Source organism: Rattus norvegicus, chromosome 1 (assembly GCF_036323735.1).
Source record: "Rattus norvegicus strain BN/NHsdMcwi chromosome 1, GRCr8, whole genome shotgun sequence".
Taxonomy (NCBI): domain Eukaryota; kingdom Metazoa; phylum Chordata; class Mammalia; order Rodentia; family Muridae; genus Rattus; species Rattus norvegicus.
The window spans coordinates 69,520,727-69,534,372 of record NC_086019.1 but is presented as its reverse complement, the minus strand read 5'-3'; positions in this window follow the sequence as shown (position 1 = coordinate 69,534,372).

Sequence of the window (13,646 nt, the reverse complement as noted above, 5' to 3'; positions counted from 1 at the left end):
CCCTTTTAAAAATGGGGTTCATCAAGAACTTAGACTGCAGGGTTACAAATAACCCTATTAAAAATGGGGTTCAGAGCTAAACAAAGAATTCACAGCTGAGGAATGCCGAATGGCTGAGAAACATCTAAAGAAATGTTCAACATCTTTAGTCATAAGCGAAATGCAAATCAAAACAACCCTGAGATTTCACCTCACACCAGTGAGAATGGCTAAGATCAAAAACGCAGGTGACAGCAAATGCTGGTGAGGATGCAGAGAAAGAGGAACACTCCTCCATTGTTGGTGGGATTGCAGACTGGTAAAACCATTCTGGAAATCAGTCTGGAGGTTCCTCAGAAAATTGGACATTGAACTGCCTGAGGATCCAGCTATACCTCTCTTGGGCATATACCCAAAAGATGCCCCAACATATAAAAAAGATACGTGCTCCACTATGTTCATCGCAGCCTTATTTATAATAGCCAGAAGCTGGAAAGAACCCAGATGCCCTTCAACAGAGGAATGGATAGAGAAAATATGGTACATCTACACAATGGAATGTTACTCAGCTATCAAAAACAATGCCTTTATGATATTCATAGACAAATGTTTGGAACTGGAAAATATCATCCTGAGTGAGGTACCCCAATCACAGAAAAACACACATGGTATGCACTCATTGATAAGTGGCTATTAGCCCAAATGCTTGAATTACCCTAAATGCCTAGAACAAATGAAACTCGAGACGGATGATCAAAATGTGAATGCTTCACTCCTTCTTTAAAAGGGGAACAAGAATACCCTTGGCAGGGAATAGAGAGGCAAAGATTAAAACAGACAAAAAAGGAACACCCATTCAGAGCCTGCCCCACATGTGGCCCATACATATACAGCCATCCAATTAGACAAGATGGATGAAGCAAAGAAGTGCAGGCCGACAGGTGCCGGATGGAGATTGCTCCTGAGAGACACAGCTAGAATACAGCAAATACAGAGGTGAATGCCAGCAGCAAACCACTGAACTGAGAACGGGACCCCCGTTGCAGGAATCGGAGAAAGAACTCGAAGAGCTTGAAGGAGCTCGAGACCCCTTATGGACAACAATGCCAAGCAACCAGAGCTTCCAGGGACTAAGCTACTACCTAAAGACTATACATGGACTGACCCTGGACTCTGACCTCATAGGCAGCAATGAATATTCTAGTAAGATCACCAGTGGAAGGGGAAGCCCTTGGTCCTGCTAAGACTGAACCCCCAGTGAACGTGATTGTTGGGGGGAGGGCTGCAATGGGGGGAGGATGGGGAGGGGAACACCCATGCAGAAGGGGAGGGGGAGGGATTAGGGAGATGTTTGCCCGGAAACCGGGAAAGGGAATAACACTCGAAATGTAAATAAGAAATACTCAATTTAATAAAAGAATGGGGTTCAGAGCTAAACAACAAATTCAGAGCTGAGGAACGACGAATGGCTGAGAAACCCTTAAAGAAATGTTCAACTTCTTTAGTCATAAAGGAAATGCAAATCAAAACAACCCAGAGATTCCACTTTCTACCAGTCAGATTGGCTAAGATCAAAAATTCCTGCAACAGCAGATGCTGGCAAGGAAGTAGAGAAAGAGGAACACTCCTCCATTGTTGGTGGGATTGCAGACTGGTACAATCATTCTGGAAATCAGTCTGGAGGTTCCTCAGAAAATTGGCATTGCACTACCTGAGGACCCAGGTATACCTCTCTAGGGCATATACCTAAAAGATGCTCAAACGTACAACAAAGACACATGTTCATCTGTGTTCATTGCATCCCTATTCATAATAGCCAGAAGCTGGAATGAACCCAGATGCACTTCAACAGAGGAATGGATACAGAAAATGTGGTACATCTCCACAATGTAATATTACTCAGCTATCAAAAACAATGACTTTATGGAATTCACAGGTAAATGGATGGAACTGGAAAATATCATCCTGAGTGAGGTAACCCAATCACAGAAAAACACACATGGTATGCAGTCATTGGTAAGTAGATATTAGCCCAAATGCTCAAATTACCCTAGATGCACAGAACACATGAAACTCAAGAAGGCTGACCAAAATGCTGACGCTTCACTCCTTCTTTAGAAGGGGAACAAGAATACCCTTGGGAGGGTATAGGGAGGCAAAGTTTAGAATAGAGGTTGAAGGGACATCCATACAGAGCCTCCCCCACATGTGGCCTATACTTATACAGCCACCAAACTAGATAAGATGGATGAAGCAAAGCAGTCAGGCTGACGGGAACCGGATTTAGATCTCTCCTGATAGACACACCCAGAATATGGCATATACATAGGCGAATGCCAGCAGCAAACCACTGAACTGAGAACAGGACCCCGTTGAAGGAATCAAAGAAAAGAATGGAAGAGCTTGAAGGGGTTCGAGACCCCATATGGAAAACAATGTCCACAACCAGTGCTTCCAGGGACTAAGCCACTACCTAAAGACTATATGCATGGACTGACCCTGGGCTCCAACTTCATTGGTAGCAATGAATAGCCTAGTAAGAGCACCAGTGGAAGGGAAAGCCCTTGGTCCTGCCGAGACTGAATCCCCAGTGAACGTGATTTGGGGGAGAGGGCAGTAATGGGGGTAGAATGAGGAGGGGAACACCCATAGGGAAGGGGAGGGGAAGGGGTTAGGGGGATGTTGGCAGGAAACCAGGAAAGGGAATAACAATCGAAATGTAAATAAGAAATACCCAATTTAATAAAAATGAAAAAAATTGCAAAGCTTCTGTAAAGCAAAGGACCTGTCATTAAGACAAAATGGCAACCAACAGATTTGGAAAAGAACCTACATCCAAGAGATGGCTAATGTCCAATACATACAAAAAACTCGTTATACACAAGACAATTAAATAACCCTATTTAAAAATGGAGTATGGAAATAAACAAATAATTCTTAACTGAGAAAACTCAACTGCCAAGAAGCACCTAAAGAAATGTTCAACATCCTTAGTCAACAGGGAAATGCAAATCAAAACAAACCTGAGATTCCACCTCACAGCAATCAGAATGACCAAGATAAAAAACTCAGTTGATAGCAGATACTGGCCAGGATGTGGAGAAAGAGGAACATTTCTCCATTGCTGGTGGGATGGCCAGCTGGTAAAACCACTTAGGAAAACAATCTGCCAGTTCCTCAGAAAGTTGGAAAAAGTTCTAACTGAAGATACAGCTATACCTCTCCTAGGCACATACCCAAAAGATGCTCCAACATACCACAAAGATACATGCTCTGCTATGTTCGCAGCAGCCTTATTTATAATAGCCAGAAGCTGGAAAGAACCCAGATGCCCTTCAACAGAGAAATGGATAAAGAAATCGTGGTACATCTACCCAAAGGAGTACTACGCAGCCATCAAAAATGACTTCATGAAATTCATAGGCAAATGGATGGACGTAGAAAATATTATCCTGAGTGAGGTAACCCAATCACAGAAAAACACAGATAGTATGCACTCATTGATAAGTTGATATTAGCTCAAATGGTCGAATTACTTAAGAAGCACAGACCACATGAAACTCAAGGATGACCAAAATGCAGAAACTTCACCCCTTCTTTGAAAGAGGAACAAAAATATCCATAGGAGGAGATAGGGAGGCAAAGTTTGGAACAGAGACTGAAGGCATGCCCGTTCAGAGCCTGCCCCACATTTAGCCCATGTATATACAGCCACTAAAACTAGATAAGATGGATGAAGCAAAGAAGTGCAAGCTGTCAGGAACCGCAAGTAGATCTCTAACTGAGAGACACAGCCAGAACATGTCAAATACAGAGGCGAATGCCAGCAGCAAACCATTGGACCGAGAATGGAACCTCCGTTGGCGGAATTTGAGAAAGATCTGAAGGAACTGAAGGGGCTTGCTACCACATAAGAACAACAATGACAACCAATTAGAGCTTCCAGTAACTAAACCATAGAAGTTAATAGCCTTGTTGGGGCACCAGTGGAAGGGGAAGCCCTTGGTCCTGCCAAGGTTGGACACTCAGTGCACGGGATTGTTGGGGTGGGTAATGAGGGGAGGATAGAGAGAGGAATACCAATATAAAAGGTGACAGAAAGGGGCTAGGGGGCTGATGGACAGGAATCCAGAAAGAGAATAACATTTGAAATGTAAATAAGAAATACCCAATTTAATAAAAAATCACATATACAACCAGAATTATAAAAGCATTTTAAGTCATCAGCATACTTAATTGCAAGACACAAACAGAGATAGAAAAACAAAAGTACATAATAATGGAACAAAAATTTACATGTAAGCCAACGGAACAAAATATAGGACCCAGTTTTAAAATCATACATGCATAGCTACCTAATGTTGAATAAGTCCATAAAAGCATACATTGGAGAAATGACAGATACCTAAGGAGTGATTCTTGGAAACATGGATATACACAAGTAGAAGAATTACCTTCTTGCAACCTGTACACAAAGAAAGTCCTAGTAAATCAAATGACTGGATGCAACAACCAATACTCTAAAACTATTAGAGAATAAAATTGGCGAATCATATCAAGGTATAGGCATTACAATTGAGTTTATCAGTAAGGTATTTGCTCAAGACAGTGGTAACAATTGACAAATGGCATTTTATAACATTAAAATATTTTTATGTTGAAGGCTAGATCCAACATCCAGGTACCTGAAGTAAGCAGAGTGGTATGGGTTTGGAAATCGGAGACAAAAGATGATAATGTTTGGCTATTTAACTCTCTCTTGCTATTCTTGGGACAATGCTCATGTTTTCTGCCTAGTAACTCCTGCCGTTAGCAGCAGGGGGTTAAGACTGGTACAGAGACAGGCAGGTAGATAAATGAAATGGAATTGAAGACCCAGAAATGAACACACACACCTATGGTCACTTGCTCTTTGACAAAGGAGCTAAAATCATCCAGTGGAGAAAAGGTAGCATTTCAAAATTGGTGCTGGTTCAACTGCAGTTCAGCATGTAGAAGAATGCAAATTGATCCATTCTTATCACCCTGTACAAAGCTCAAATACATGTGGACCAAGGACATCCACATAAAACCATGTACACTCAAACTAGTAGAAGAAAAAGTGGGGAAGTGCATGTGGACAGGAGCCTGATATAGCTGTCTCCTGAGAGGCTCTGCCAGTGCATGACAAATAGAGGCAGATGCTCACAGTCAACCATTGAACTGAGAACGGGGTCACATTGTAGGAATTAGAGAAAGGATTGAAGAAACTAAATAGTTTTGCAACCCTATAAGAAGAACAATACCAACTAGCCAGAGCTCCCAGGGACTAAACCACTATCCAAAGAGTACACATGAACAGACCTATGGCTCCAGCTGCATATGTAGCAGAGGATGGCCTTGTGGGCACCAAGGGGAGGAGAAGCCCTTGGCTCTGCAAAGGCTGGACCTCTGAGTATAGGGGAATGTCAGGGCAGGGAGTGGGAAGGGGTGGGTCATTGTGTGGGGGAAAGGGGATAACATTTGAAATGTAAATAAAAAATATCCAATAAAAAATAGAAAGAAACTTAGATACTTGAGCTCTTTTCTCTTTTGCTAGGGTGGCATGGGGGTCTCTCTGGACAGACAAGAGTTTCTGAGCTCGTTAACATTCCTTATCAAGGGAGAAAAGAAAAAAAAGTCAAACACATTCATAAATCATAAACACACACACACACACACACACACACACATACACACACACATTGTATGAAGCAGAAAAGGGCTACATTGAACCTTTAGCGTTGCTTGCAAATTTTTATACCATTTACACAAAATGTTCTCTACATTAAAAAAAAATTACCTCATAGATAAAATATTGTACAAAAGGGTAGGTATATAGGATTTCTGAGAGTAGCCATTTAGAAAAGGCTATAGTAAGCAAGTGAATTTCTTGGAGATGACCCTTTTGTACGGCTGCTATGAGCACACATTGGAGAAGGACAGCCCCAGGGACTTTGTCCCACGTTTGTTCCTTATTGCTGATATGCCATTCTTGCTCCTATTATATAGCCTAATGTTTACTGTGTATCAGCCAACCACACTGGGCACAATTTCATGAGTTAATGCTGTCTAGATGAACTAAAGTCTTTGTAGAATTCCTGATTTGATTAAAAAACATTTAGGAAGAAAGTTAAAAATAGTTTTTGGTGTTTCAGCAGAAAGTTGTAATATAGTTAGAATCAAGAATAGAATGTGCCTCTTCGGCACCCAAATCCCGTGGCAGGAAGAGCTGGGTCTTCAGAGAGGCAGACACGCCTGGGAAACCAGAGGTGACTACACTTGGCCCACAGTTCTGACTCCAGAAGAAAACACCAAACGCCATCTAGAACACTGGTGCACGGAGCCTCCCAGAAGGGGCGGCGCAGATCTTCCTGGTTGCTGCTGCCACGGAGAGCTCATAGGCAACACCCCAGCAGCAGACTTGAGCCTCAGGACCACAGGTAGTACAAAATTTTCTGCTGTAGGCCACCTGACTGGTGGCCTCTGGACACACAGAGACAAGTTTCCTCTGGGACGGGACACTTCTGGTTTTTAGTGGGAGCCCCAATCTCGTGCCCCCTCGGAGAGCTCATAAGCAACACCCCACTAGCAAACTTGAGCCTCGGGACCACAGGTAAGACAAAACTTCCTGCTCCAAGCGACCTGCCTGGTGAACTCAAGACACAGGCCTACAGGAAAAGCTAAAGACCTGTAGATAGGAAAAACTACACGCCTGAAAGCAGAACACTCTGTTCCCATAAGTGGCTGAAAGAAAGCAGGAAAACAGGTCTACAGCACTCCTGACACAAAGGCTTATAGGACAGTCTAGCCACTGTCAGAAATAGCAGAACAAAGTAACACTAGAGATAATCTGATGGCTAGAGGCAAGCGCAGGAACCCAAGCAACAGAAACCAAGACTACATGGCATCATCGGAGCCCAATTCTCCCACCAAAGCAAACATGGAATAATCAAACACACCAGAAAAGCAAGATCTAGTTTCAAAATCATATTTGATCATGATGCTGGAGGACTTCAAGGAAGACATGAAGAACTGCCTTAGAGAAACACAGGAAAACATAAATAAACAAGTAGAAGCCTTTAGAGAGGAATCACAAAAATCCCTGAAAGAATTCCAGGAAAACATAAATAAACAAATAGAAGCCTATAGAGAGGAATCACAAAAATCCCTGAAAGAATTCCAGGAAAACACAATCAAACCGTTGAAGGAATTAAAAATGGAAATAGAAGCAATCAAGAAAGAACACATGGAAACAACCCTGGATATAGAAAACCAAAAGAAGAGATAAGGAGCTGTAGATACAAGCTTCACTAACAGAATACAAGAGATGGAAGAGAGAATCTCAGGAGCAGAAGATTCCATAGAAATCATTGACTCAACTGTCAAAGATAATGTAAAGCGGAAAAAGCTACTGGTCCAAAACATACAGGAAATCCAGGACTCAATGAGAAGATCAAACCTAAGGATAATAGGTATAGAAGAGAGTGAAGACTCCCAGCTCAAAGGACCAGTAAATATCTTCAACAAAATCATAGAAGAAAACTTCCCTAACCTAAAAAAAGAGATACCCATAGACATACAAGAAGCCTACAGAACTCCAAATAGATTGGACCAGAAAAGAAACACCTCCCGTCACATAATTGTCAAAACACCAAACGCACAAAACAAAGAAAGAATATTAAAAGCAGTAAGGGAAAAAGGTCAAGTAACATATAAAGGCAGACCTATCAGAATCACACCAGACTTTTTGCCAGAGACTATGAAAGCCCGAAGATCCTGGAAAGATGTCATACAGACCCTAAGAGAACACAAATGCCAGCCCAGGTTCCTGTATCCTGCAAAACTCTCAATTAACAAAATGGAGAAACCAAGATATTCCATGACAAAACCAAATTTACACAATATCTTTCTACAAGTCCAGCACTACAAAGGATAATAAATGGTAAAGCCCAACATAAGGAGGCAAGATACACCCTAGAAGAAGCAAGAAACTAATCGTCTTGGCAACAAAACAAAGAGAAGAAAGGCACACAAACATAACCTCATATCCAAATATGAATATAACAGGAAGCAATAATCACTAATCCTTAATAGCTCTCAACATCAATGAACACAATTCCCCAATAAAAAGACATAGATTAACAAACTGGATACACAATGAGGACCATGCATTCTGCTGCCTCCAGGAAACACACGTCAGAGACAAAGACAGACACTACCTCAGAGTGAAAGGCTGGAAAACAACTTTACAACCAAATGGTCAGAAGAAGCAAGCGGGAGTAGCCATTCTAATATCAAATAAAATCAATTTTCAACTAAAAGTCATCAAAAAAGGTAAGGAAGGACACTTCATGTTCATCAAAGGAAAAATCCACCAAGATGAACTCTCAATCCTAAATATCTATGCCCCAAATACAAGGGCACCTACATATGTAAAAGAAACCTTATTAAAGCTCAAAGCACACAATGCACCTCACACAATAATAGTAGGAGATTTCAATACCCCACTCTCATCAATGGACAGATCATGGAAACAGAAATTAAACATAGACATAGACAGACTAAGAGAAGTCATGAACCAAATGGACTTAACAGATATTTATAGAACATTCTATCCTAAAGCAAAAAGATATACATTCTTCTCAGCTCCTCATGGTACTTTCTCCAAAATTGACCATATAATTGGTCAAAAAACAGGCCTCAACAGGTACAGAAAGATAGAAATAATCCCATGTGTGCTATCAGACCACCATGGCCTAAAGCTGGTCTTCAATAACAATAAGGGAAGAATGCCCACATATACCTGGAAGTTGAATAATGCTGTACTCAACGATAACCTGGTCAAGGAAGAAATAAAGAAAGAAATTAAAGACTTCGTAGAATTTAATGAAAATGAAGGTACAACATACCCAAACTTACGGGACAAAATGAAAGCTGTGGTAAGAGGAAAACTCATAGCTCTGCGTGCCTGCAGAAAGAAACAGGAGAGAGTATATGTCAGCAGCTTGACAGCACACCTAAAAGCTCTAGAACAAAAAGAAGCAAATACACCCAGGAGGAGTAGAAGGCAGGAAATAATCAAACTCAGAGCTGAAATCAGCCAGGTAGAAACAAAAAGGACCATAGAAAGAATCAACAGAACCAAAAGTTGGTTCTTTGAGAAAATCAAGAAGATAGATAAACCCTTAGCCAGACTAACGAGAGGACACAGAGAGTGTTTCCAAATTAACAAAATCAGAAATGAAAAGGGAGACATAACTACAGATTCAGAGGAAATTCAAAGAATCATCAGATCCTAGTAAAAAAGCCTTTTTCAACAAAACTTGAAAATCTGCTGGAAATGGACAATTTCCTAGAAAGATACCAGGTACCGAAGTTAAATCAGGAACAGATAAACCAATTAAACAACCCCATAACTCCCAAGGAAATAGAAGCAGTCATTAAACGTCTCCCAACCAAAAAGAGCCCAGGTCCAGACGGGTTTAGTGAAGAATTCTATCAGACTTTCATAGAAGACCTCATACCAATACTATCCAAAGTATTCCACAAAATTGAAACAGATGGAGCACTACCGAACTCCTTCTATGAAGCCACAATTACTTTTATACCTAAACCACACAAAGACCCAACAAAGAAAGAGAACTTCAGACCAATTTCCCTTATGAATATCGATGAAAAAATACTCAATAAAATTCTGGCAAACCGAATCCAAGAGCACATCAAAACAATCATCCACCATGATCAAGTAGGCTTCATCCCAGGCATGCAGGGATGGTTTAATATACGGAAAATCATCAACGTGATCCATTATATAAACAAACTGAAAGAACAAAACCACATGATCATTTCATTAGATGCTGAGATAGCATTTGACAAAATTCAACACCCCTTCATGATAAGAGCCCTGGAAAGAATAGGAATTAAAGGCCCATACCTAAACATAGTAAAAGCCATATACAGCAAACCAGTTGCTAACATTAAACTAAATGGAGAGAAACTTGAAGCAATCCCACTAAAATCAGGGACTAGACAAGGCTGCCCACTCTCTCCCTACTTATTCAATATAGTTCTTGAAGTTCTAGCCAGAGCAATCAGACAACAAAAGGAGGTCAAGGGGATACAGATCGGAAAAGAAGAAGTCAAGATATCACTATTTGCAGATGGTATGATAGTATATTTAAGTGATCCCAAAAGTTCCACAAGAGAACTACTAAAGCTGATAAACAACTTCAGCAAAGTGGCTGGGTATAAAATTAACTCAAATAAATCAGTAGCCTTCCTTTACAGAAAAGAGAAACAAGCCGAGAAAGAAATTAGGGAAACGACACCCTTCATAATAGACCCAAACAATATTAATTACCTCCGTGTGACTTTAACCAAGCAAGTAAAAGATCTGTACAATAAGAACTTCAAGACTCTGAAGAAAGAAATTGAAGAAGACCTCAGAAGATGGAAAGATCTCCCATGCTCATGGATTGGCAGGATTAACATAGTAAAAATGGCCATTTTACCAAAAGCGATCTACAGATTCAATGCAATCCCCATCAAATTACCAATCCAATTCTTCAAAGACTTAGACAGAACAATTTTCAAATTCATCTGGAATAACAATAAATCCAAGATAGCTAAAACTATTCTCAACAATAAAAGGACTTCAGTGGGGAATCACTATCCCTGAACTCAAGCAATATTACAGAGCAATAGTGATAAAAACTGCATGGCATTGGTACAGAGACAGATACATAGACCAATGGAACAGAATCAAAGACCCAGAAATGAACCCACACACCTATGGGCACCTGATTTTTGACAAAGGAGCCAAAACCATCCAATGGAAAAAAGATAGCATTTTCAGCAAATGGTGCTGGCTCAACTGGAGGTCAACATGTAGAAGAATGCAAATCGATCCATGCTTATCATTCTGTACAAAGCTTAAGTCCAAGTGGATCAAGGACCTCCACATCAAACCGGATACACTCAAACTAATACAAGAAAAACTAGGGCAGCATCTCAAACACATGGGCACCGGAAAAATTTTCCTTAACAAAACACCAATGGCTTATGCTCTAAGAGCAAGAATCGACAAATGGGATCTCATAAAACTGCAAAGCTTCTGTAAGGCAAAGGACACTGTGGTTAGGACAAAACGGCAACCAACAGATTGGGAAAAGATCTTTACCAATCCTACAACAGATAGAGGCCTTATATCCAAAATATACAAAGAACTCAAGAAGTTAGACCGCAGGGAAACAAATAACCCTATTAAAAATGGGGTTCAGAACTAATCAAAAATTTACAGCTGCGGAATGCCGAATGGCTGAGAAACACTTAAAGAAATGTTCAACATCTTTAGTCATAAAGGAAATGCAAATCAAAACAACCCTGAGATTTCACCTCACACCATTGAGAATGGCTAAGATCCAAAACTCAAGTGACAACAAATGCTGGTGAGGATGTGGAGAAAGAGGAACACTCCTCCACTGTTGGTGTGATTGCAGACTGATACAACCATTCTGGAAATCAGTCTGGAGGTTCCTCAGAAAAGTGGACATTGAACTACCTGAGGATCCAGCTATACCTCTCGTGGGCATATACCCACAGGATGCCCCATCATATAAAAAAGACACGTGCTCCACTATGTTCATTGCAGCCTTATTTATAATAGCCAGAAGCTGGAAAGAACCCAGATGCCCTTCAACAGAGGAATGGATAGAGAAAATATGGTACATCTACACAATGGAATGTTACTCAGCTATCAAAAACAATGCCTTTATGATATTCATAGACAAATGTTTGGAACTGGAACATATCATCCTAAGTGAGGTAACGCAATCACAGAAAAACACACATGGTATGCACTCATTGATAATTGGCTATTAGCCCAAATGCTTGAATTACCCTAGATGCATAGAACACATGAAACTCAAGACGGATGATCAAAATGTGAATGCTTCACTCCTTCTTTAAAAGGGGGAACAAGGGGGTTGGGGATTTAGCTCAGTGGTAGAGCGCTTGCCTAGGAAGCGCAAGGCCCTGGGTTCGGTCCCTAGCTCCGAAAAAAAGAACCAAAAAAAAAAAAAAGGGGGAACAAGAATACCCTTGGCAGGGAATATAGAGGCAAAGATTAAAACAGACACAGAAGGAACACCCATTCAGAGCCTGCCCCACATGTGGCCCATTCATATACAGCCACCCAATTAGACAAGATGGATGAAGCAAAGAAGTGCAGGCCGACAGGAGCCGGATGTAGATCTCTCCTGAGAGACAGCCGGAATACAGAAAATACAGAGGCGAATGCCAGCAGCAAACCAGTGAACTGAGTATAGGACCCCTGTTGCAGGAATCAGAGAAAGAACTGGAAGAGCTTGAAGGGGCTCAAGACCCCTTATGAACAACAATGCCAAGCAACTAGAGCTTCCAGGGACTAAGCCACTACCTAAAGACTATACATGGACTGACCCTGGACTCTGACCTCATAGGTAGCAATGAATATCCTAGTAAGATCACCAGTGTAAGAGAAAGCCCTTGGTCCTGCTAAGACTGAACCCCCAGTGAACATGATTGTTGGGGGGAGGGCGGCAATGGGTGGAGGATGGGGAGGGGAACATCCGTAAAGAAGGGGAGGGGGAGGGATTGGGGGATGTTTGCCTGGAAACCGGGAAAGAGAATAACATGGAAATGTAAATAAGAAATACTGAAGTTAATAAAAAAAAAGAATGTGCCTCTTCCTCCTAGAATAGTAAATAAAGAATGGATAATAAGCAAGATAATGAGCTTTCATAATTTACACTAAGAAAAGCAAAAGGCTTCAGACAGTTTCGTGATCAAGGAAAAATATTTCTTCAAGTCAGGTACAAGGGTAATGGTGCAGGTGTGCACTATGTTAAAGCAAGTTCATGTGAAGTGTTGCTTTGAATTTATAATAAATGAGATTATAGAATCAAAGACTGGTTTGTACTTATAGTGACATCCCTGTACAACTCCCCTTTGTGTAACAGTTTTCTATTAGGTAACTCTTTCTTACATCTAGACCTTTTTGTATTAAAAGCCATGAAAAGCTGAAAACAGTAATAAAGTTTTGGTGTAGCCCTTTTCTGATTTACCCAGTTTGCACGAGTCTGTCTGTGTTTTGAGTCTGATTTTTTCTTCCTACTTTCTTTCCTTCCTTCTTTCCTTTTTTCATTCTTTCTTTCCCTTTCTATTTGCCTCAGGAAGAGTTAGCAGACTCTTAATCTCTCACCTGGACTTCAAGAGCTTGTCCCTGCCTCACCCCTTGCCAGCATTGAATCAAAGAGAAAAGAGCCCAAGCAACTAAGCTGTTTTTTCTTAATCCTCTGCTCTTTACAGCAGAAGTTAAGTTACCAGAAGCCATCAGCTTTGGGCACCACAGAAAGAGTTATATTGCCAAATGTCATCAGCTTTTGACCTGAGTTGCTGACACCATACCTTTTCACTACCTTCCTTGGCGACCTGGATGCTGTTAGTCATTGGCAAATGTTGCTAGTAACTTGGAAGTAGTGTTTTATTGTATAAGCTCTTTATAAGATCAAAGCAACAGTTATACATGGCCTTGATGCACATCACCGGTGGCCTTAGTTTTGAACCTGACTTAGAATGAATGATTGGAAAGATTGTTGAGAGTCAAA